The sequence below is a fragment of the Symsagittifera roscoffensis genome, chromosome 3, assembly GCF_963678635.1.
Source record: "Symsagittifera roscoffensis chromosome 3, txSymRosc1.1, whole genome shotgun sequence".
In the NCBI taxonomy this organism is placed as follows: domain Eukaryota; kingdom Metazoa; phylum Xenacoelomorpha; order Acoela; family Convolutidae; genus Symsagittifera; species Symsagittifera roscoffensis.
In genome coordinates this window covers 69,167,344-69,193,334 of record NC_087064.1, presented here as the reverse complement: position 1 = coordinate 69,193,334, position 25,991 = coordinate 69,167,344, and the positions used below count along the sequence as shown (strand labels likewise).

General features: G+C 32.6%; 1 protein-coding gene across 3 annotated transcripts in view; it reads left to right on the top strand.

Annotated features, from left to right (window-relative positions):
• The first annotated feature begins 379 nt into the window (after positions 1–379).
• The window catches only part of LOC134841451 (tyramine receptor Ser-2-like), a 76,477-nt gene continuing 50,865 nt past the window's right edge, over positions 380–25,991 (top strand). Inside the window, exon 1 of one of the 3 annotated variants that reach the window (XM_063857450.1) lies at positions 380–423. The gene's annotated coding sequence lies outside the window, so the exon portion shown is untranslated. Of the gene's footprint in view, positions 424–21,175; positions 21,229–22,632; positions 22,699–25,991 lie in introns of those variants that run through there. The other 2 variants (XM_063857451.1, XM_063857452.1) reach the window with 2 other exon arrangements.

Sequence of the window (25,991 nt, the reverse complement as noted above, 5' to 3'; positions counted from 1 at the left end):
AGCCGGACTATTTTTTGCTAAAAGCCTCGTTTTTTGAACAATTGATGAAGTGAAAACAAAAATGGTCCAGCATTAGCTTTTTTATGCAGCTTCACAGTTGAGAATTGAAAATCTGGTTAATTTTTTGTCTCAGATTTAAACAATGAAGTTATAAGGAGCAAAGATGATGTCACAGTTCGATTATGATACACATTGAGTTAATTTTCATACAGGCTGAGTTGATTGTACAAAATTTTTCAACAGCGCCATAGATTTCTTTTCAGGTTTTGAAAGCAGTCAAGTAAAAGACCGCATACTTCCAGGAAGTGTCTCTAAAAACCAAGAGGTCTCAATTCAGATTTTTAATTCAATTTTATCTCTGCGATTCAGCCGAAAGATATTCAAATCAATAAATAATTGAATTACTTGCCGCCGAGATATCAGGTAAAAAAGATGGTAACTTGATTTGGCGCAATTTCCATTTTTCAAAAAATTAAAAGTGTCATATCCACTTTCTATGAAATCTTTAAAAGTTAACTCGAAATATGAAATTCAACAATTTTTTAAATGAGCCTTTTTAATATTCTTTTTACTTGTCTGAAAGTCATGTAGCATTATTACTATTACTATTGAAACCGTGAAGAATCCGATGGCAAATTGATAGATCGTTTCCCGTTTAGTTTTCAGGCTAGAAAATTGACTTTTTGCCTGCAAAATGCTTCCGTTTTTCCGCTGAAAAATAAAAGTCGCATTCATTTCCAGACGTTTCCTGTGTCTAAACTATTCTCCTCTCTTAAAATTGAAATTCTTTCAAACATATCCACAACACAAGCACCCGTACGTCCTTTTTTGTTCGCAACACAGTTGAAAAAATGAGGAAGGAATAATGACATGGGTAAGTGTTTTCTGATCATTGTTAAGTACCCCAAAAATCTTGTAGACGTTAAAGTGTGATATAATATTGAAACACTATTCATGATTCGGATTCGAATGATTCACAAATTTTCAAAAAAAAAGGAATGCGTCGAGAGATATCGGTCTGCAATTTTATTATTCTGACTGAAATTAAGGAGAAAATGGACGTATTTTGTATGATGGACAATTTTTCACATAAAAGTATCCGAACAACTGATATTTGTTGAATTATTAAATGACAAATTTAATTTATTTTTGAAAGCTTTTGGAAAGAAAATATATTTTTTCGAAGTTACTTTTTTGTAATGATATATGTAGCCGGATTTTTCTGTGCTACTTATTTAGAGGCTCCTTTTACTAGAATGAAAAAGGAATAAAAAAGAATATAGAAAAGATTATTTGATCAAGTTCGTCAAAAATAATTTTTAGCTGTTTTTCTTTTCAAAATCTTATGCAAACGGTCAGCTGCATGTTTTTGATTATTTTAATGAACGCATCACTTTGTATTAAATCTGAAATGAGCCAATATTTTTTGTATCAGAATAAAACCATGAATGATCTAACTGCTTTTGAAAAATTGTTACTTACTTTTTCTCTCAATCAAACTCATTTTCAGTTTTTTTTTCGGAAAAAGAATTAACGCAACAAAACTATTGGTAGTAGTAGACGAATCCTGTTAATAATTTCTTTCAGTTGTCTTTTGTGTTTCGAGTTTCATTCAAAAAGATAAGACTGCTCGCATCAAGGGAGCCCCGAATGTTCCGACTGCCTTTTAAGGTAGGTCTATAGCGTTGTGTTAGCTTTGAAAAAAAAAGATAAATATTTCACATAAAAAGAAAAATTTTCGATGAGATTATTTTTTGAAAAATCATCTCGTCACAAACTACAAAGTGGTATATTTCGCATATAGCACAGTATTAAATAACCAAATAGCATGCCTCAATTTAGTTTGGATTTAAATCAATTATACCCCCTTATGCGTTTACAACTCAAAATTTAACGCGGCCTTTATTGGCCAAATTACCTTTAAGCCTCAACAACAGGTACAAAAACCATAGGTAATTTTTTGTTATAATTTGAGCTCAGGACAACAGAACTTTTTGGTCAAAAATTGGTAAAAAGTTTAAATTTGTCTGTATAAAAAAACCCCAGCACAATTTTCCATCTTTTTCTTCAAAAGTCGGAGTAATTATCCTGTGTAGACAAAAACTTATTTGTTTTTCTTTTTAAATTAAAACTACAACAAGACTGCTCGTATCAGGGCGAAACCTTGAATGTTCCGACTGCCTTTTAAGGTTTATGGAGCAGTATTAACATTAAAAAATTCAATGAAAACAAAATGAAAAAATAAATTCTAAAATTTGAATTTTTTTATAAAAATCATATTTCCACACGCCATTTAAAGTACAAAAGGATAAATTTTGCTCCTTGTAACAAACCAATTAGGGCAAATAAGCTTCTTTTAACTAATTTGGAACAATTTCTAAGACGGATTAACTCTCCGCTTACGCGTTAATAGCGAGAAATATATCGCGCGTTAATTGTCCCAAATTGGCTAAAATGGCAAACTTTAAACCTTCAAACTTTACGAAAAATGATCACAGGTGAAATATCTTTTCAAATTTGAGCTTAGGACAACAATACCTTTCGAATGATATAAAAAAATCCGTCAAAAATGGCTAGTTAAAAAGTCGAAATTTGAAGTCTGAAAATGGCTTTGAAGTCTGAAGAAAAAAAAACCACCCCGAGCACAAATATTCCGTCAGTTTCCTATCGAAAGTCGGAACATTAAATTTAAATTGTTCATTTAATCAATTGCAGTTTTGCCACACTATTTTGGTCAAAATAGTTCTATTTATATTATGGTTAAATTTCAAACTAAGAGGTTTGAAAACATTTTTTGCCGAACGAGAGATAAGGCTTTGAAATTGGTTTTACAGAATTATCTATTCAGCTTTTTTTCTCTTTTAAAACAAGTTTATAGGTTTCTAAGGGGTTATAAAGGGTTTTTCTAAAGGAAAAAATAAAAAACCTGTGGTTATGACGCAGAACTGTTTTTGATTGAGACTTTCTTATATGATTTTTCTTCTTTTTTAGAAATCTTTCATCTGCGGCGCAAAGTGCTACTTTCTTGCGAATAGCTATTTGGTTTTGATAATTGAGTTTTCAGCTCTAAAATTAGATTTAAAAAGCACTCTATTTTCAAAAAACTTAAAATCTTTAGAGGATCTTTCAACTAGACTTCAAAAACCCATTAAAGCTGGCTTAATTAAATGCGGTTGAAATTTGAAGTACATGAAATCAATCCTTGACATAAAGCAAACTGAGTGTTTTTATAATCAATTGAAAATTAGTCTCGTCAGTTTTCCAATAATATTTTGGCCAGTGATTTTTCACATCAATTTTTTTTTCGAAAGGTAAATTTTCATATCATTTTTTTAACTTTCGATTTTTTTTAAAATTTGATTTCAAAACTTCGATGGTAAATGTGTAAATTAATTATGCACTGCTGAATTTTTGCATACAAAATTCATAACTGTCGGTTGCTGGGTGAGAAAATATCTATTATTTTTCTTGTTTTTTTTTATCAGAGCAGATTCTTACCACCCTGAATTTTTTTGTGAAAATCAGAGCAGCTGATTCAAGTTATTGATCCTGTTATTAAAACAAATCATATATATTGAAATAATACGTATTGAATTTTCGTTTTGTTCAAGAAATAGGCTCCAGTCTATCTTTTTAGCTGGCAGGTGTCCCTCTCAGAGTTTTTGTGAAAAAAAAAACATTTTCCTTTAGTTTTAAAGGATGAAAACTCAAAAAAAAATCAAAAGCTCTAGTGAGAAAAAAAATGAGCTCACAAATAATTTTAACTTTTTATAATTTTTTGTAGAACTGTGGGGCTTTGGAAAAGTCAATTTGTAAAACTTGGAATTATTAAACTGATGTGGCTTTTGGTCCGATCGGCAAACCAAATAATTCTTGAAGCTCTAAATACAATGCCACGAAAGTACAATATTATTACAGAAGACCGCTTGTATCAAGGCGAAACTCTGAATGTTTCAATTGCGTTTTAGGGTATCTGGAGTAGCGTTAGAGTTACGTGAAAGGGTTTAATGTTCTTAAATGCCATCCATATAAAAGCCGTACTAAAAAAAATTTCGAGGTTTTTTTGAAGATCATCCCTCACACGCTATGAAAATTACAAAGTGATATTTTTTTGCATATAACAATGTTTTAAATAGACCAAACAGCATGCCTCATTTCAAAATGATTTGAACTAATTCTCAACTTACGCGTTAATTGCACGAAATATTTTGCGCGTAAATTAACCCAAATTATGCAAAGAAAGCTCAAAAAGTAAGGAAAATTGATTAAATTTTTCTGTGGTTTTCGTAAGCATCCTAGTATCAGTAAACCCTTTAAATTACAGCTCATTTTACTCAAAATTAGATTACTCACTTTCAGAATTTCCTTTATTCCGCTTTGAGACCCAAAAAAAGACACTTTTTGTGCTCAGTGTTCCAAACAGTTCATACTTTTGTCCTCATCCCTCTGAAGGGAGGACAGTTAGAATCAAATTTGGGATTAAACGAAATATATTGGGATAACAAAATATATTGAACAACTTAAAATAACAATCAAGGTGACTAAATCCTGTTCTATTTTGTCGCAAAAATACCTCCCATTAATTAATTTACTGAAAACTAGTTTCATTCAACCTGCCAATACAAAAACGGACAAAAGTGGGAATCATTTTTGACCCGAGTCTTAACAACAAAAATGACAGTTCAAAAATTCAGTTTCTTTATCCAGATTTTACGATTCCAAATTGTTCAACAAAATTGGTATTTCAAATCATATCATGACTGCTCTGGAAAATACTAAAAACCAGTACTATTTTTGGTGGTTACCGAGAATGGTAAGGCACACCACCCTATTTTTGTATTTTTTTGGCTACTCATTTTTAGAGGTTAAACACGACTTTTTCCAAAATGTTTTTTTTACTGAAATCTTTTGAAAAATGCAATCAAATACCGAGATTTCCAAATCTTGTGAAAAAATTTTCCAGCAATTCTATCATCATCATATCTCATCAAAAAGATATTGTTTTCAGGTATTCAAGAAGAGAGTTACTTTTTTTCACTTCAAAAAATACAGGACATCTTTGATCAACTACACAACCGAGAAAAATATATCCTTGATAATAAGGCGCCGGTGCTGTTTCAGCAAGAGAAAACAAGAAGAGATCCTTCTATTTCAGATAATAATAAATCCGAGTCTCAATTTGAAGCAAACGCTCATTTGCCCTCTATACCATACAGACACATTCTAATATTTTATGAATAGAGGGTAATTAACCAAGTCGTTTGACATTCAAGCATCGGCAATTCTTTCTTTTATAATTTGGTGACATGAAATTTTTTATAAACTATTTTGAGTTTTTTTTGTAAAAATTTTTCAGTTCCTTAATAGAATTATTTCCATTTCGCTTAAAAATAGGTTGCCGAAAACCTTCCTCTGGCTTTTCTTTGACAATAAACTAGAAATTGTGATCATGAAATCGTTATAGTAACTTTGAATGAGAATGAGGCAAAATTTCAAAGGTATTAAGTTTATTTTAGCCTTATTAGTAAATTTTTAGTGGGCTAACTACAAAGTTACTTGTTTATAAAATGCCAATTTTTGGTTAATTATGTTTTGACAATCGATTGGTTGAAACAAAGGTGCACTCAAAGTCTCAATTTAATACTTACCTTTTAAAATGGATTTTCAAATTTCTTTTTGATTCTGACTTTCGAAAAAAAATGACGGAACATTTATGCTCGAGGTGGTTTTTTCTCTTGGCATTTTTGATTTTTTATTAAGCCCTTTTTGACAGAATTTTTATGCAAAATATATCAATTTGTAATTTGTAAAACGTATTTTACATAAGAAAGATAAATTTTTTTAGTATTTTCAATCTTTTATGGTTTCATCAATTTTTTTAAGCTATCACTACTCTACAGAACCATAAATTTAGTGGAATCATTCAGAGCTTTGCCCTGATACGAGCAGTTTTGTTGTTCCGACCTTCAAAGTAAGTAAGGAATATAAATGCTTGGGTTCGTTTGAAAAAAAATTTTCTCTCGAGGGATTGATTCCCTAATCTTCTTGTTCGCAGAAGGGTCGCGCTCACTACTATTGTGACCTGAGGTTGCCGTGAAACGCGTCTTACTAAATTGCTTGTTTTATACTTTGATGCTGAGTGTGTTTTGCGAATTATTTACGCGTGGCTATTTATCCCTATCTACAAAATCGTCTCAAATTTAGTTGAAGAAAACTATGTGTTCTTATTAATTCCGCTCACGATTCAATTTAAAATACTTGAAATTTTATATTATCGACAAAACAAAGTTTTGATATTATCGTTTTTCAAAAATATTCGAGCTGATGAGCAGTCGGAATATTCGGGGCTTTGCCCTAATAAGAGCAGTCTTGTTTGACTTTTCGGCGAAATTAGATTTTTCTTTTCCTATCTATAAACTTATCCAAGTAAGCTTATCCAAAAAAACTTATTCAAGTAAGTTATCCTTGTAAGTTTATCAAAGTAAAGAACCAAACAAGATGTGAAGCGTGAGTCTATACTGCCTCAAACTGGAGCTTCTAGCAGCTTCAGCTTTGCTGATGTTTTGTTGTAAAAAGCAATTAAAAGCAAATAAAAATTGGTGTTGGAGTTGATGACAAGATTTTCATTTTAAACACTGTGACGCTACATTTTGTTTTTCTAATTTTGCTTGCGTTGTTTCATTCTCGAATTTTTGAAGATTTTACAAATCATTTTGACCAGAAAACTCAATCTGAACTCAATCAAACTTAAATCGTCTCTAAAAAATTATGAGATTGACTAAATTCATGTCTCGACGTAAAACAATGATAGTTTGTAACTACAACTTTAACTAGTGGTAAGTTTGTAGCAACGGTTAGACCGAAAAAACTTCATTTTTCAAAACTAAAAATGGTTTGTAAATGGCTAGATTACTTGTCAAAAAAGTGATTTCAAGGAAGAACACTAAATTTTGTACAAAAGTTAAACAATTAAAGAAATTTACGAAGTTAAATATCCCTTTTTTGTTACCATAGAAGAATTTAAGTGAAAAACTAAAGCAGTCTGAACAAATGCGTGTAATAAGTGTACTAATTGTTTTGAATTTTATACAAATCTTTCATCAGCCGCACAAAGTGCTGCTTTTTTTGCATTCAGCCATTCAATTTTACAAGTTAAGAAATCAGTTCCTAAGTCGGTTAAAGTGGCTACTAATGCCAGCCATAAAATCCCACAAAAAGCCTTAGAAATGAATTCAAAAACACATTCGAGTTGTTTCAAACAAATGGAATGAATGACGTTGAAAGCTCACAGTTGAAAGTTTAGATTATTTTTTTACATAAGTAGTCTCAGTGTTTTTTATGAGGAAATAAAAAGTAGCTCAACAGTGGTACGGCTCAGCATTGTTACTGATAACACTTTGACAATGTCTTTTTATTTTATTGGAAGGACGAAACTCAAAAATGTGTCAATTCAATCGTTTCCGCTTTAAATTTAGACGTTATATTCTTTTTGCAAAACTAGTATTTCGGACAAAAAGCAAAAAACTAACAAAACTTATTACTTGAAACGAATTTTCACAATAACAAAAAGAGTTTATTATCCCTTTGCATATCAAACTATTTATTTTAAATGATCTATTAAACGTTTTCCAAATTTTATAAAACATTTTTATATTGCTATTTGCAAAATTGCTATTTGCGAAAAACTGATCGCAGTTCAAGAAGTTCGAATGAAATTTAATTATAGTCAGCGAAAACTATTTGTAGTCAAATTTCACATACGTTAACAAAACAATTACGTCTAATTTCTCATGTTTGTAGTTTTGTATCTACGTAAAAATTCAGATTTTGGTCACGTATAAATTGCTTTTTGTCTAACTTCCTAGTCCCCCATAATAATATACCCTTATCTGTAGTTTTTGTAAAGTTATGTATGATGCGAGATTGCAAAGTTGGCCACTTTGGAACAATTAGCGCGCGATCTAACTCGTGCTTTTAACGCGTAAGCTTCGATTTAATCTGGCTCAGAAATCGTTCCGCAATGAGTTGAGGTAAGCCGTTTGTTCTTATTAATACGTATTTACTAGGATTAATATACCTTTTTGAGCTTAAAATAGCCTGAGGAAATGATGTTCAAAAAAACTGCTCATTTTTTAAAACTCGTTTTCAACTTTTTGAAAACTTCATTGTTTTTTAAAGCCGAACACTACTACCATAGACATTAAATGGTAATCGGAACATTCAGGGTGACGCGTGATACGAGCAGTTTTTGTTAACTTGTTTAGGTGGCGCTAGGTCAATCCGGTTGGTAAATAATTTGGACCGTATGTAAACTAGAAATTTGCAGTGATAGTTGACTTAATTGGAATCTGCTTAGCAGTCTCCACCCCTTTCAAGAAGGAGGGATTGTTGAGTACATCAAAATATTCAATTTTCCGACCAATCAGAATGCAGCAAAATTTTCTATACAAAGTTAATTTACTGTTTTTTTATAGGGATGGAGATTCTTAAGTAGGTAACATAGAGGGGTGGGGGTAGTTTAAGTTGATCTAAAAATTGGCATTACGTTTTGAAAGCGCTCATCTGATTGGAAAATTATGAACATATCATTTTGTATAAGTCATGCAAAAGGTCTCATGACTTTTGCAAGATCTGTAGATATCTTTCCTGTACCAATCAGCATCGTCGCTAAATTTTATGGAGTTTTCAATCAAATCCATGCTGGTTTTGAAACCACCAGATTACGATCAATTTCCCAGTGATAAGATTTTTAGATCATATATCTGCAATGTCAGATCTAAGAACCTTTAGTGTAACTCATAATATACTTTTTATTATCCCTGAATAAATTGGTCTTCATATTTAGATGTCTCCCGTTGCTTCGCGACTGCTGGTATCCTCGCGTCAATTTGAAAAGAGAAGTGATTTTGCTCATTTAGCTTTCGCTTTGACTGAAGCAAACAAATTGGCTTGTCTCTCAAGATTATTGGCACATGCTATAAATTATAACAGTTTACTTCATTCATTTTGTCTGTTTGAATCAATCACAGGCATGTCCATAAAAAGGTTTTTGGTTTTTGATTGTTGGAAACGAAATCCTAATTTTAGTATGTGCGCCAAAAAAACCAAAGTAGTCCCGCTTTGATTGAGTAAACAATGCACCTGTTTCCGAAATTAAGTGAGATCCTTGAAGTTCTTTTTAAGGCCAAATTGACTTCAAAATGTTACAAAGATTTTATATTGCATCATGAGCCAATATTTCTCAAACATAATTTACAAGAGAAGAATATCTACAATTTCTCGTTCAAAAGGAAACAAAAAAGTGCCTGGATATCATCAGATTTTTGGTTTTCATTCTTCTGATTTTCGAAAAAAAACTACGGAACAATTGTGCTCCGTGTCCGTGTCACGGCGGATCTAAGATTTTCAGTGAGGGAGGACTTTTGAGAAATTGTCGACCAAATTGTTTTTTTTCTAAGCTATCTCAAAACACTAAAAACCCCCTTATGTTACCAAAGTTATCTGGACTGCACGCAAATTTTTGAAAAAAGAAATGAAATATGCCAATTTTTGGGACTTTTCGAATAGTTTTTACCTAAAAATCAAGCTTTTTGGCTTGCGATCTTCATCAAAATTAGTTTATTCTAGGCACCTTTAGAAAAGTCTAAGAGTTGGTCGACCAAAAGTTGAAGTCAGTCAGCCAAAAGAAATAACGAAGAGGGAGCCCTTTGGGTTGTGATGGGTCGTCAAAACTTTGGGGGAGATCGGTGATTTTTGCCAAACAAGATGCGACTTGTTAATTAGTCTTTTTTGGCGGAAGTTTTTTATCATCTGAAAGCCAGTGAACCTGAAAATTATCAATTCCAGCTCCTAATAAAATTTCGGGGAGATGGGATGATTGCGTTGAGGATAACTAACGCGTATCACTAATTTAAAAACTAACGCGTAACACACGCGATTTAATCCTTCTTAGAAATCGTTCCAACTTAGATTGAGGCAGATGGTTTATTCTTATAAATTGGTTGCTAGAACCGATATGCTTGGGTTGATGCTTTTTGTTGAGTCAAATTTTGACTTTTTGAATGCCCATTTTTTTGAAGACTTTTTATCTCATCTGATATAATTTTTTTCCTGAGCACAATCTTTAAAAAAAACGTTTTACTTGTGATCATTTTTTGTTAAAGGGGATGGAGATGAAAATTGTTAATTTGACTAATTTCGGATGAATAACGCGCGATATACTGCATTGTTACGACACGCGTAAGCGGCAAATAAATGCGATCCAAATTGAATTGAGGCAAGACAATTGGTCACATCTATTATGATACAAGACACTGAATACATCCTTTTGTAATCAACATTAGCGGGTGGAGGGGGTTTAAAGTAAAAAGTAATTGAAAAAAAAACTTTTTATTTGTTCATTTCGTCTAGGTTTTCAAACTAAACAATTTTTTAAATTGGCCTTAAAGTGTAGTTAAAATATTGAGGGCTTAACTCTGATTCATTAGCAGTCTTCTTTAAATTATAGTTGCCCTTGTCAAAATGTTTTATTCATTTAAAAAGAACAATGCAAACATATTTCATGGACGTTGAAGGGCCGTCGCTCAACAGGACTCTGAAATGAGCAGTCTTGTTGTTCCGACTTTCGATAAGAAAGCAACGGAATATTTGTGCTCGGGTGGGTTGTTTTTTTCTTCAGACAAATTTCGATTTTTAACTAGTCATTTTTGACGGAATTTTTTCTTATATCATTCAAAAGGTATTGTTGTCTTGAGCTTCAATTTGAAAAGATATTTCACCGGTGATCATTTTTTGTAAAGTTATGGGGGTTTAAATATTGCCCTTTTGGCCAATTTGGGACAATTAACGCGCGATATATTTTGCGCTCTTAACGCGTAAGCGGAGATTTAATCCGTTTTAGAAATTGTTCCAAATTGTCCCAAATTGGTTGAAAGAAGCTTATTTGCCATTATACGTTTGTTACAAGAAGCGAAATCTATCCTTTTGTACCTTATATGGCGTTTGGGGTGATAATTGTCATAACAAAATCTCAAATTTTTGAAAAAAAAACTTTGATTTTTTTTACCTTTAAATTTTTTTAGTGTTATTATTGCTCCACAAACCTTAAAAGCCAGTGGGAACATTCAGGGCTTGTCCCTGATACGAGCAGTTTTGTTTACTCTTTGATTTTGTCATTGTTTTTTGATAGACCCCCGCTTAGTTTAAGTAAATATAGCACCATTTTGAATATAGTATTTGCTTGTGTATAGAGCTTGCTGGGAAAGTACAGTGCGAAAAAATCTTTTTTTTTTAAAAAAAATTTGCTCAGAAGTGAGAGTAGCTGTCATTTCGACTTGAAATGATTTTGGAGCCGGATTGAATCGACGTTAGCAGTCCGAGCACATTTTTTTGTTTTTTTCTTACGAAAGATGGGTAAAATGAGTTGAGAATTTTAAAAACCTATCTGCTAATAATCTTATGACATAGCGATACCTCTATAGATATCTGCTAACGATCTTAGAGTTAAGTTGCTTGGGAATTTAATCTAAAAACTTTAGATTCAGTTTAATTAACGGGGCTACAGGCTTAACAAACGTGGTTGAAGATTATTTTAGAAGCGGTGTCATAATATTTTTATCAAAAAATATTGATAAATGGAGCAACAGTTGGAGAATCAATAATTTTTGTTTCCGTTCTTTGCAAACCAAATTGGAGAATCAATAACTTTTTTTTTCGTTTTTCGTAAGCCAAGTTGGAGAATCAATAACTTTTGTTTCCGTTCTTCGCAAACCAATTGCAGCGGATGTAGTACTCGATTTAAAATGCTTCATGGATCGATCAATTATGCAAACGGCTCAAACATTGGGATCTCTCTCTATTGATATTTTCCCTGCACTATCGCAAAAAGATATATTTGTTTAATGTTGATTTTATTTTTTCATAGGGGCAGGAGGTTTTGTACAAGATATCCTAGAATATCCAATAATCGAAGAGATCCGAAAACAAAATAAATCTTGTATAGTAGATCTTGAGTAATTGAACTGTTAATGTGAACATTTTTTAACATTGGGATATTTGATAACCCACCTCAAGTACAGTGACAATGAAAGTTGACCAGCGTATTCTTAAAACAAAAAATATATATTTGTTATAGTTAACGCAAAATTTTGATCATTTAGCTTCTGTCATTTCGACTTGAAATGATTTTGGATCCGGACTGAATCGACGTTATAGCAATCCGAGCACTTTTTTTGTATTTTTTAAGCAAAAGATAGGGAAATTGAGTTTAAGCTTAATGTAAAACTTTCAACAGTGTCGTTTGTGAAATTTTGTTGCTCTGCCATCTCTCAAACATTTGATTTAATTTTTATTTCACATTTTACATTTGATTATGACAATATGCACAAAAAAATTAGCCAGGGATGAAGTTAGGTCTGGTATTTTTCAATTTAGGTTTGGATTTTAGTTGGTGTTTGCCTTTTGAATATTTGCTATGGAAAAGCTTATGAAACTTTTCAATGAACCTCAAATGAAGTGCCTTTGAGGCACTTAGCATAGTGGTAAGGCGTTCAAATCGAGATCGTCAGATCGTGTAGTCGATCCCCTGCCCTGGCAATGATAGTGCCTGAGGACGAGCTCTCGCTTGACGTCAAGCTTCAGGTATACCACAGCCTGACCGATTACAGTTGCAATAGTGGTACCGCGTGAAAGTTCTAGACAAACGATAATGGTCTTAAGTTGGAAAAAAACGAGCTTTGCTCAACAAAATAACTCAGTCTTGAATGTGGGAAATAAGAAAAACGTACTATGCTTAAACAGGCTGCATAGCCTTTTATAGATCCTCTGCGAATCACAGAAACCACAATACAATAAAAACTAATAAAAAAAAGTTTCGTTAACTGATCCAAACCGAGAACCGAACCGAAAGCCTGATAAGAAGCTGATCCGGGCATTAAAAAATTTGAAAAAAGTGACAGTACCTTACTCCTCACTTCTGCATGAATCCGCCCGTGGCTTATTTGGTTTTATTGTGATTAATTGTGATCATCAAATGAAAATTAAAAAAAGAAAATTAATATATTTGCTCGAGAAAATGCAAAGCAACAAAAATGCATCAACGGCACTGTTGAAGTATTTATTAATCAAAGTTTTATATATAGTCTGATAGATAATAAATTTTTAAGCCCAAGGCCAAAAAAGTATTTCACCTGCAGCAATTTTTCGTAAAATTTAAGGGTTATTGAATTTTTTTCTGAAAAGTGATCAGCGCGATATTCCTATTTTTTTTAATTAACCGCCACGATTTTTCAATACGGGTGATGATTTAATCTCGCTCCGAAATGTTTTCTTTTAAATTTAATTCGAGATACATTTTTCTATGACCTTGACTGTGGTTTTGTTTTTATTTTATGACATTGTTAGTAAAATTTATATGGAGTATTGTGCTTTATATTTTCTTTATATTTTTTCAGTTAAGACCGGGCGGTATAATTGCAAAAAACCATGAAAATTTATCTCGCCTTGATGTGTTCTGCTTGAAAAAACCCTAACTCGTAATTTTCCTCTTCAAAAATCAATAAAAGATAAATCATGAATGTAACTGCAAGAAAATACAGATAACGCAGAATGCGTAGGTAAAAAATTATTTTTACATGGTTTGATATTTGCAAATTATTTCGAAATTGCGTTCAAAATTTTCAAAATTGCGCTAATTTTAGTCTGGACCTGGTTTCAAATGCAAACAAGTCTTTTACCCGGTTTTAACCCAATTTGATTTCAAGCTGGACTACCATTTTTTACCCTGTTTGATATTTGCAAATTATTTCGAAGTTGCGTTAAAATTTTCGAAGCAGTCTTTGGCATATCTGAAAACAAACTACCATTGCGTGATATAACATGTTACTGAAGGTTAAGATACCATTTTTACCCTGTTTGATATTTGCAAATTATTTCAAAGTTGCGTTCAAATTTTCGAAGATGCGCCAATTTTAGTCTGGACCTGGTTTCAAATGCAAGCAGTCTTTCACCCGGTTTTTTACCAGGTTTGATTTCAAGCTGGACTACCATTTTTTTACTCGGTTTGATATTTGCAAATTATTTCGAAATTTCACTCTTGCAGCTCTGGTTTTAAAACTATTTTGAAGTTGCGTTCAAATTTTCAAAGCTGTCTTTGGCATCAATGAAAGCAAACTCTGATTGCGTGATATAACATGTTACTCAAGGTTAAGATACCAATTGTTTCCCGGTTTGATATTTGCAATTTTTTTTGATGTTGCTTTCAAAATTTCAAATTTGCGCTAATTTCAGTCTGGACCTGGTTTCAAATGCAAGCAGTTTTTTACCCGGTTTTTACCCGGTTTTATTAGCCGATTTGATTTCAAGCTGGACTACTATTTTTTACCCTGTTTGATATTTGCAAATTATTTCGAAGCAGTCTTTGGCATATCTGAAAACAAACTACCATTGCGTGATATAACATGTTACTGAAGGTTAAGATACCATTTTTACCCTGTTTGATATTTGCAAATTATTTCAAAGTTGCGTTCAAATTTTCGAAGATGCGCCAATTTTAGTCTGGACCTGGTTTCAAATGCAATCAGTCTTTCACCCGGTTTTTTTTTACCAGGTTTGATTTCAAGCTGGACTACCATTTTTTACCCGGTTTGATATTTGCAATTTATGTTGAAGTTCCAGTCTTGCAGCTCAGTCTGGACCTGGTTTTAAAACAATTTCGAAGTTGCGTTCAATTTTTCAAAGCAGTCTTTGGCATATCTGAAAACAAACTACCATTGCGTGATATCACATGTTACTCAAGGTTAAGATACAATTTTTTACCCGGTTTGATATTTGCAAATTATTTCGAAGTTGCGATCAAATTTTAGAAGTTAAGCCAAATTTAGTCTGGACCTGGTTTCAAATGCAAGCAGTCGTTCATCCGGTTGTTTTTTACCAGGTTTGATTTCAAACTGTACTACCAATTTTTACCCGGTTTGATATTTGCAATTTTGAATATCTAAAAAATTAAGAAAGTTGTAAACTAATTGTTAAAGGAACAATTATCAACGGGTTTTTTGTTCCGTCTTTTAAAGAAAAGGCAGAATATTTATGCTTGGGATGGTTTTTTTTACTCAAACCAATTTTGGCAATTAGAAAACTTTTTATAAAAAAACTTTATACGCTAATGAAGATATCGGCACCCGAACCCGACATTAATGAAATTAATATTTGATCTATCAAATTTTTCGGTAGAGCTATGGAGTTCAGAATTTATCAATTTGTGACAACTTTTGGGCGCTCATAATTGTTCAAATTTGAATTGAAGATAAATATATAGCCGCATTAGGTCCCAACACGACTCAATCTATAATACTAATTAATTGATACTGACTTCAATTCATGCTGAAAATATCCAACATAAATAGAATACAGTCAACATATTCATGGATTTTATTCGAACAGATCTCTTGCAATGTAATTTAAGACTAAATTTTCATGAATGGCACGAAAACAGTGCTGGCTTAAATAATCCGGACATAACAAACAAAACTGGAAAACTTCAACACGTTTTCCATCATTTGAGCTAATATGAGACAAAAAATAGGAAAATAAATCATTTTAAATTACCACAAAAATTTTATTCAATCATCTATTTTGCAAAATTCGGACGAAAAATTTACTCTAATCAGGCTCATTTTTGTCTCTTTTTCGTCAAGTTTTAATACACCATAAAATAGGATCAAATGATAAGCAAATCATTTCAATTTTGGCTTTGTATACTGACCAATAAGGCTTAAGACAGTTATAACCTCAAAAGTTGCACTTAACTTTTAAAAAATTTTATTGTTTTCAAATAAAAAAATGAAATTTAGGTACAAAAACAACCTTGTTCGATATCTAACACATTTATACAAAATTCGAGAAATTATATCCTGATTCCAATCTTTTGGGCAGAATAAGAGGCTCGCTGTGATGTAATTTTTTCATCTTTTGACCCTTTACTTTTGGCGCATTGTTTCAATTGGCTCAAAGGAGCCAAAAATGACTTTTTAGAAAAAATTTTAGGTTCAACTTTTCAAAAGTGATAGTATCAAATTAAATCGGCAGAAGTTCTACATTACTTTTGTTACAATCACTTTTGGTCACTTTGTATCCCAAAAAGAAAAAAACATTGAGAAACAGCAAAATTTGTGTTGTTTGTCCTGTAAATCTAAATCAGCAAGGTAAAACTTGTTTGGTCTTAAAAGCGCAAACCTAATTGTCGTTGGTTAGGTACTGCTAGTCATTTTTATTTTGAATTAAATATTTTAAATTAACCGGGCACAACTCGAAATTCAATCTCGTTGTTCTCAAAATGGTTTGAAGTTAGACAAAAATGAAGAGAACAAAATTTGCTTAGAACTTCACTAAAATTAAAGGAAGGCATTTTTTCGTCAACATTTTCTACCAAAAAAATACCTCAAGATTTACCCCACCAAAAAATCTAAAAGTGTAAAAAATGCATGCAAAAAAGGCAATTAAGATCATTTTAACTACATAAAATCAAAATTGTTGCTCAAAATTAATCGTTTTTCTCAAATATTTGGAATCTTGACCCTTCTAAAATTTTGTTGGGCTTTGTACGCGGTTTTTTTTCAAATTGATTTGTTTTCAGACAAAAAATGATGATCTTGCTTAAATAATATGGTACAATTTAATTTGCAAATTTCATCCCCAAAAAGTTATCTCAAAACTATCACTTTTGGCTAATGAGAAATTACTCCAAACTTATTTGTTCATTGACTGAAAAAACTATATCACTGTAACCCAACAAAATTTATGCATGTTATAATTTTCTCAGCTTTGCTTAAAAATATTTATATTCGTTTAATAGCCAAAAAATGTCAATTTTACTATATAAAACATTAATTTCTTTCGATAAATTTTTCTAAAAGCTTTGCGCCCACTTTAGGAAAATACACTTTTCTTAAATTTTGTTGGATTACTTAAAAGGCTTGCAGTGGTATAATTTTTTTTTCAGTACATGAACAAATAGATTTGCATTACTTTTGGGTTGAATAAACGAAGCCAAAAATGATCGTTTTTGGGGTAAATTTTAGCCCACATTTTGCAAAACAACAAATTGCACCATATTATTTTGTTAAAAATTTAAGCATGATTGGTGTTCGTCAATTTCTGTCTAAAGACAACCCAAATTGAAAAAAAACGCGTTTGAAGTATCAAGTTGTAATCTTTTTGTCTGGATAATTTAAATCAGCACTGTAGCAGTGGGTTAAATAAATTTGTTTGATCAAATACTGCAAGAGAAATTTAAAAAAAATGAATTTAAACTTCATTTTGAGAGCGACGAAGAAAATTGATTTGTTGTAGCAAATCAAAATTTTGGCGTAAGAAATTCCCGCAAAAAAGTGAGAATTTTTTTGACAAAAATGATAGACTTGTGACTTAAATTCTAGGGTTTCACGGCCAGCTAAGAACGAAATATCAGTAATGAAATATCCAGGTTAACATCTCATTAGTATATAAAAGTGAGCCTCTTACGTAAACCCAAAAAAAAATTAAGAAAAGTATAATCTCCTGAACATCCTATAAACTATTATATTTATATTTGATAGACAAAAAGGTAAAGCACCGCTTTTATATAAAAAAAAAACAATTTTTAAACGTTTTGCGCATTTTTAGAGAGGAATCCTTTCTTCAATTTTCCACGACTAGTAAGATACTCTCATGGATAAGTATGTGAGGGATCATCTATGCAGTTTTGGCATAACTTTTGATATTTATCTAGAAAAAAACTAGAGCACAAAACTTGTAACCATTTTACATAGCATAAATGTATCGCCATTTTTTCGAAAAAAAAACAATGGGAGTATTGCCAAATTAGTGAATTAGTTTAGCTTTCAGTTTTTGTCTGATGCTCTAGATCCGTTTTTTCTTTCAGCTTGGTGTTGTGAATGCCTCAATGTCTGCCAATATTTCTTGATGTATAAACCTACTTTCGAAACAACACCCAGTTGTGCTAAAATTTATAATTTAATCAATAGTTGCTCTTTTGATGTTGAGGTTCCAACATTGATCCCTGATAAGCTTTTCGGAATCTATTGTTAGGTTTCGCAATCAGCCCTGAATTAAGGAAATTCCTAGAGGGATTAACACGTAGCTAACCATGCTTTTTTTTATTAAATCGAGCCAACAATGGCTACTTTTATTCATTTATCTCTTCAATTGTCGAAAAAAAATAGCAAATTTTGGTTATATTAAAAATTAAAACCACAATCTTGTAAAATATGTAAATTTAATTTGTTTTATTTTGACAACTCGGTTTTGTTATCAGGTGCAAATCTCTCTGATCAAACATCTATATTTTTGTGAGCACGACCATTTTGACAGTTTAATTAATTTTCAACTGTTTCAACCGAGATTTTTGTGGATTTCACAGACAATGGTAACTTAAGTGACATGTTTAGTCATGATTGTTTTGGGTTCCAGCGAACCAAATTTTCTTTCTCAATTTCCATACACATTGTACAATTTTTAGCGAAGCATCATTTCTCTGTTGAAGAAAAATAATAAGTCCATCGCTTGAAACTATCATGCGTTGGACAAACGAGTTTTAGGAGCATCCTTCAATTTGAAAATGAGATTTTTCTTTTTTTTAAAGACTTCTTTAAGATAACCGGGGAGGGGGGGGGGGGGGGGGCAGAGCGGATTTTTTTTATCATGAGAACTCATTTTTTCGGAAAATGAGGATAATTTTCTATTTTCTACCGTCAGCGACGCTAAAAAGTCTATACACCCACTACAATGGCGTGCGCAAACCTTTTTTGTAGGTTCGGGGTTAGAAAACCACTAGCGGATTTAGTGAGGGGGCGGTGGGCGGACGCACCCTCTTCGGGGATTCCACCCCCTGCCGACCCAAAGAGTGCCCCTTTTGTACTATTTTGAGTTCTTTGTTTTTGGCTGGCGGACCCTAAAATTTCGGCGCCAATAATAACTATTTTTGAGGGAGAAATGCGCGGCGAAAAAGCGCGATTTCTTGATGAAAAATTTTCAAAAAGTGCCTAAACACGGATTTTTTGGCCTGTTTTTTTCTCTCGTAATTTTGCCTACGACACAGAAAACTTGGCCAAAACTGGATCTCTTTAGTGCTTCGAGAGAGCTTGGAAAATTAATTTAGTCGACCTAAAAAATGGCATCAATATTTTGGCAATTTTTTGAAAATCCCCCCCCCCCCCTCTTCAAAACCCTAGATCCGACTTTGAGGGAGAAGATCATTTTATCTCTCCGAAATTATTTAGAAGACCACCCCCCCCAACCCACTCCCCTTTAACCACTTACGAATTTTCCAATTAAAAAGTATGCTCCTATTCAGAAAAATCGTTTGGGTTGACCAATCCTAAAAGTTTTCTAGAGGTACTTTCGGAGCCAATATTGTAAGTGTTAAAAGTTGTCTCAAAAACTGTTTTGTTTGCTTTTTTTCAAATTATATCCTGCGGCGCAATTTTTTGGCATAAATAGGTTCTTTATATAATTTGGTAGAGCTCGGAAAATCACACAGCTGGACCTAAAAAAATTATAAAAAACTTTGAATTTATTTTGAAAATAAACTTCGTTTTCGAGAAAACCGTGATACGCCACTGAAAAAGATTATAATTTGCCTGCTTCATTAAGACCGCACCAATTTGCCAAATTCGCAACATTTTTGTATTTTCTTGATCAAAGTATTTCACTTTTATTTCAGCGAGCACTCTAAGCTCAAACCTGCATCAAATTGCTCGACTAGCAGCATAAAAATTCAAATTTATTTTTTTCTGTCGGCAGTTGCAAGAAGATATTTTTAAATTAAAACAAAAACGAAGCACAAAATCAGTTTTTGTTATTAGTAAAACGTAGGCGTTTATATAGCATTTTTAATTTTTCATAACAAAAGATTTGCACTTTTTGTTGAAGATGAAATTTGAACATTTTTCAATCCTTTTTATCGGCAAAGCCCACCCTTGATAGATTAAAACCGCCCTCAAAGTCTTTGATCGCTGATTCAATTTCTGATTTTGATTCGTATAGGAAGTTTTATAACCAATTACTTTGCATCAAATCGTTTTTGAGCTATTTTTATTACTGGTTTTTTCGACATATACAAACAATTTGCCATGAATTTTCAGCATCAAAGCAACAAAGGAGCAATCCAGGTGGATAAGCTTCAAAGTGGTCCTAGAATATAAATAAAATAGCAGTGAGCCTCTCCCCTCAGCTGGGATCACGAAGAACTAAAACCAGATTGATTTGAAACCTACAATCTGAAATTGAATTCTGTCATATCACAAGTAACAGAAGGCACAGTGCTCAGCCTTTTGACAAGACCAGTCCTTTCCGCCCTAGTCTTTTCGCCCCAAAAACCTATTCATTTCCGCCCATAAAGAGTGATTTCAGCCCCAGAGTTTTCTAGAGGCACTTCGGACTCAATATTGTAAGTGTCAAAAACTGTTTCAAAAACTATTTTGTTGCCTGTTTTTCAAATTCTATCCTGCGGTGCAATTTTTTGGCATCAATAGGTTCTTTATTTGGGAGAGCTCGGATAATTACATAGCTCGACCTAAATTGATGAGAAAACTTTCATTTTTTATGAAAACAAACGTCCTTTGCGAGAAAACCGTGATACGCCCCTGAAAAAGATTATATTTAACTTGCTTCATTCAGAACGCACCAAACTGCCAAATTCATAAAATTTTAGAATAACATGATCAAGATATTGTAAATTTTTTTCAGCGAGCACTCTAAACTCGAACCTGCGTCAAAAAGCTCGACTAGCAGCATAACAATTCAAATGTAATTTTTCTATCGGCAATTGCAAGGATACTTTTAAATTAGAAAAAGCGAAGCATAAAATCAGTTTTTTTATTAGAAAGACATTGGCGTTTACAAAGCATTTTAATTTTTTTTATGATAAAAGATTTGCACTTCTTGATGGAGATGAAATTTAAATATTTTTCAATGCCTTTTATCGGCAAAGCCCAGCCTCGTTAGACTAAAACCGCCCTCAAAACTCAAATTCATTGATCGCTGATTCAGTTTCATTGCATTTTAATTTATCTCCTCAAATTTGCCTAATGCAATGATTTCCTCCAAAACTTTTTATTACTTAACCTTTGGTTAAACTTTGGTTGGACAATTAAACACCATTCAGCTCTTTGAATAAATTAGTTGCTCTACGCATAAATTATTGGAACAGAAATCCATCTCGTATTCCACTAAGTATGTTGATCAAGTTTAAAATTCTTAAAAGGATATTTTTTCTTTCATTATATACTTAAGATATTTTACATTTTTATTAACTTTCTTGAATTTTTGATCTGATGGTTTAAAGTGAGCAACCGCGTTCATTTTTATTTTTCGCTGGTTGATATTTAGCATTCATTTTTATCGTAGGATGCTTACTGAGATCCGCAACAGATTTGAAAATGTAGAGTTAAAATTCTAACTTTAAACTAAAACAATCGTCTTTAAACTTAAACAAACTTTAAACTAACGTCGAACTAAAACAATTAGAAAAATAGACTGCTCGTACATCCGCGCAAAGCCCGACGACTGCACTGTAAAGCCAATTAAAATGTTTTCTGGTAGTTTTTTTCTGCTTTTTCCCCAATTTATCCCCCCAAACCTCAATGTGAACTACAAAAGGATGTATTTAGCGTCTCTCCTAATAATGGGACCAACTGGTCTGCTTCAATTCAATTTGGAACGCAATAATTTGCCGCTTGCGCCTGTAAATAGAACGCAACATATCGCGCATTAATAAACCCAAATTGGCCAAATTATTAATTTTCAAACACTAGCAATGCAAAATGTAATAAACTAAGTTATTTACCGTCCTTCTGCGCCTAGTTTGTAATGCTGATTTATACACATTTAGAATTCTCAAAAGCAGAATAAGTGATTAGCCTCACCCCGAACTGGAAGGGCCTGAACCGATTGTCGCGCAAACTTCAAAAGTAACCAAAAATTTTGAAAAGATTTGCGTAATACGAGACGTATCTGCTACACAATGAATCGTTAACGCCTAACAAAAAAGAATTTTGAACAGTTTCCTTTGAACAAAATAACATCAGTTTCCAGGAAAAAGTTTTAACTTTGGAATTTTTTTAGTGAAAAGAACAAGACTGCTTGTATATCAGGGCAAAGCCCTGTAGGTTCCAACTGCCCTTTACTTGCTCTCGAATATTTTCTGGTGAGTTAAAAATTGATTAATTTTAAATTATGACGAACTGTAAAATTTAATTGTTTGAATTTGAGTCGTATAAAAAATTAGTACGACAAATTAATTACCTTGCATCAAAACATTTTTGAACGATTTTTATTACTGGTTTTTTCGACACCTACAGAGAATTGGCCCCTGTCATTTTCTTCCAGACACTTATGCCTCAAAACCCAGTCATTTCCGCCCGAAAGTAGTGATTTCAGCCCCAAAGCTATTCCCTTTAAATTGCTTTGCTATACATTATCAAACATACGGTATGTTTTACTAATGTCCCTCTTTTTCGGTATTGTCCCTATTATGTTACTTGGGTTTAATAGGTTTGATTACGTACATTGACATTAGGGCAGATTTGACTGCTTTTGGGGCGGAAATGACTGGAGCGGAAATGACTGTGTTTTTGGGTTGGAAATAACTGGAGCGGGAGTGAATGGTCGAAAATGATTTGGAGCCGCCTTTTGATCGACTAGGTAAGCGCTACAATTAGGAGTTTTAAACAAAAAACTTCATTGATATTTTAATTAGATTATAAACTAAAATCTAAATGACAGCTTAAATCCAAATTGCTTAGTCTCATTTGGTATAAGTTTACAGATATTCGGGGCAGATAAACAGGGTACTTGCAGGTCTTTTCTTTTCATTCAGAAGGGCAGACTATATTTCAGTCCTTTTCACAAGCTTTGAATCACGGCTGGGCAGTGGACAAAAAAGAGTCTTATCTCAATCTGACTTCACAAATGCTTTTAATTTTTTAAAGGTCATTTCAAATCCTCTTCAAGTATAAATTTTTCTTGTACCAACCAAAAAATTTCGAAAAAAAATCTTCAATTTTTGCTTCAAAAGTAATTTGTTTTTATTACGTTGATCGTAGCATTGTTGCTACCTGCGCAGCAGCGGTAAACATCTACCCGTGGATTCCCTGCTGAACACCTCCTAACCCTTTTGGTCGTTCGGACCTTCAAAGAAACTGACAAAAAACGGAGCTCAATGTTAGTCTTTTGAATCGAGTTTTTTTGCCGCCATTTGTTTTCTTTTTATTGCCCCTCACGCGTAAAAAGTACAAAATGACATCATTTGAATCTGGTAATGCCGCAATAACCAGAGTAAATTGCGCGTCTGATTCAATTTGTAACAATTTAACTTGCCGCTTATGCTTCGATAGAACAAATACGTCGCGCGTTTATTATCTTAAATAGGCAGTTTTAATATCCCCATAACTGCAAAAAAAGATCACAGGTATAATATCTTTTTGAATTTGAGCTCAAGGCATAGGTATCTTTAAAATTATTTAAGTGTTCCCTCAGAAACCTCGAAAGTCGAAATTCGGCAAATTGAAAAGTACCAATTAGTCTAGAGAAAAAAAAACACCCCGAGCACAAATATTCACTAAATTTCTTCAAAAGTCGGAACAATAGGGACAAGTAAAACGGTCCTATTTATAATTTATCAGTGAAAATTGTGTCGTTTTTTTTATCCGAATAGAGATATTTGGGAAATGTTTAACAATCTGACTTGGAACAAGCCATCTTGTTTTGGCAGTTTTCTTATTCAAAGATGCCGGAGGTTGAAACAAAACAAACTAAACATATGATTAAACAATTTTAATTTTTGGCTGTTCTCAAACAAATTTCTTATGATTTGATAAATCTTTGTTGTAAATCTGAAGACCAAAAAAAGCTATGAAAGATGGTAGCAATTATGACGTGCTATATCATTTACGATTATTATGCAAAAATCATAATTTATTTTTTGAAATAACATTCGCAGAATTTTTTCATTTGTCTGAAAACTTCATCTGTTGATATACCAGTGGTTGCAAAAATATGGTAAATTCCTAAATATTATAATTCCCAAATGGCATTATAAGGAAACTTTTTCTAATTGGCATATTTTCAAGTCTCATTGTAATTCAAACGTTTTCTATCAATTTTACTCTAACATTTTGTCACGAGCGAAAACATAAGAACAAGATTTGGAATTAGATGCTTCCAAATAAATGGAAAGCAATGCGCTTCTGGTAAAAATTGAACACAAAAGCTTATCAATAACCGCAACCTTATGCTTTTCGTTTTTGATAAAAAATTCTACAATTTTTTCAAGTTAAAATGTCAATCAACTTTTGAATTGACAACTTGATTCATTTTTTTACATTGTTCACGAAAAAGTTGCACTCAATTTTTTTAAATGCAACTGTGGCATAAAATTTATGCCATTTGGGAAGTTTTTCATTTTTCATTTTTATGCCAGTGGAAATTATGTCCACCGACTTAATAGAAAAATATGATTTTCAGCCAGAAATTATTTCATTTGACGTCCTTGCAACTATGGTGAAGACCAATTTGTACCAAGATTCATTTGTACCAAAATGAAAAATCGGTCTTATAAGAAGTAAAATTTTTCAACTTGGTTTATGATTGGTCGAATTGTAATAGGACGAATCATTAAATAAGTGTTCTACAGTTCAAACAGTAAAATACTAAACTGCAGATAAGTGACCGCTGCTGTTCTGCCAACGTGCTACGAGCTTGCCAGCAAAGGGTTGGCTTTTATACAAAATTTAGATCCGATTATAGCCGAAGAGAGGCAAAGCGCGCGTAGCACGTTCATCGGCGATCTTAAGCCAAGAGCTTAAAATAGTCGGCTTTGTAATCTTTGGCCATTTGAAATTTTTTTTGGTACTAAGGCGATTGATTTTTTACTTTGATACGAATGGGACTGATTTTTTCATTTTGGTACTTGTGAATTCCCACCGCAACCTTTTCACAACTAGTTCAGAAACATTTTCCACTAAATTAAGCTCAGGACTATTTGATCAGCTCAAGGCCATTCAACTATCATTTATAAAGAAAATACGCGTTATTTTTAGCAAATCAAAAGTATCACTACTAAAATTTAAAATGCTAAACCCCAATCAAATGTTGCTATATATTTGGTTTAGTTTCTAACTTCCTAGCTCAGGCATGAAAAGCATAATGAATTGCTTAATAGACCATGACCAAATTAGATTCATTTGATTACTTAAGTTTTCGGCTGAAAAATAAGTAACAAATACTAAGGAAGTTAATCAAACGAAATAACTGTCCAAGTAGCAGCCTGAAGCTTCAAGTCAAAGTACTTTTAAACACGCAAATTCAGAGAAACCCTTTCATCTTTTCACACATTTGCACCTGCCATTTTTAGTCAGCGAACTTGATTTTACACTTGCGCACAGCTATTTAATTTGGCGTGAACAAATGATAAATTGAATACAAAATGTCAAACGAAATTTAATCGAATTTAAAGCTAGCCATGATAATCCAATTTTGAGAAAAGATTGCAAAAGAATCTACCCCACCTCCGTATCATGCGCCTATGTGGCGCCTCGATCAGTCTTTTAAATGCCATTCAAACGAACAAAACGCGGCTAAAAAACAGAATGTGAACTTTTTATCTATATTCGCATCATTACTAGCCTTGCTTCTGCATTGTGTGCGATCGGGAAAAAACATAGTTTCAAAATCCTTTTTATCGCAGTTTTGAAGAAAAACAAGAAGCTATATAACTGGGTTTTAAGAATGGGTTTTCAGAAAGGTATATAACTGCGAACAAGCGTGCAAAAAGCGACAATTTGTATCAAGCGACAATTCGAAACAGTAGATTAAGTAGGGAGCACTATGATTCACGCGCTGAATCATTCTCGTGCCGGGTGCAAGCGGAGCGAAGTGGAGCAAGCGTATTCTACCGGTCAATGTCTTATTACGAATTGTCGGTTGTTACAAAATGT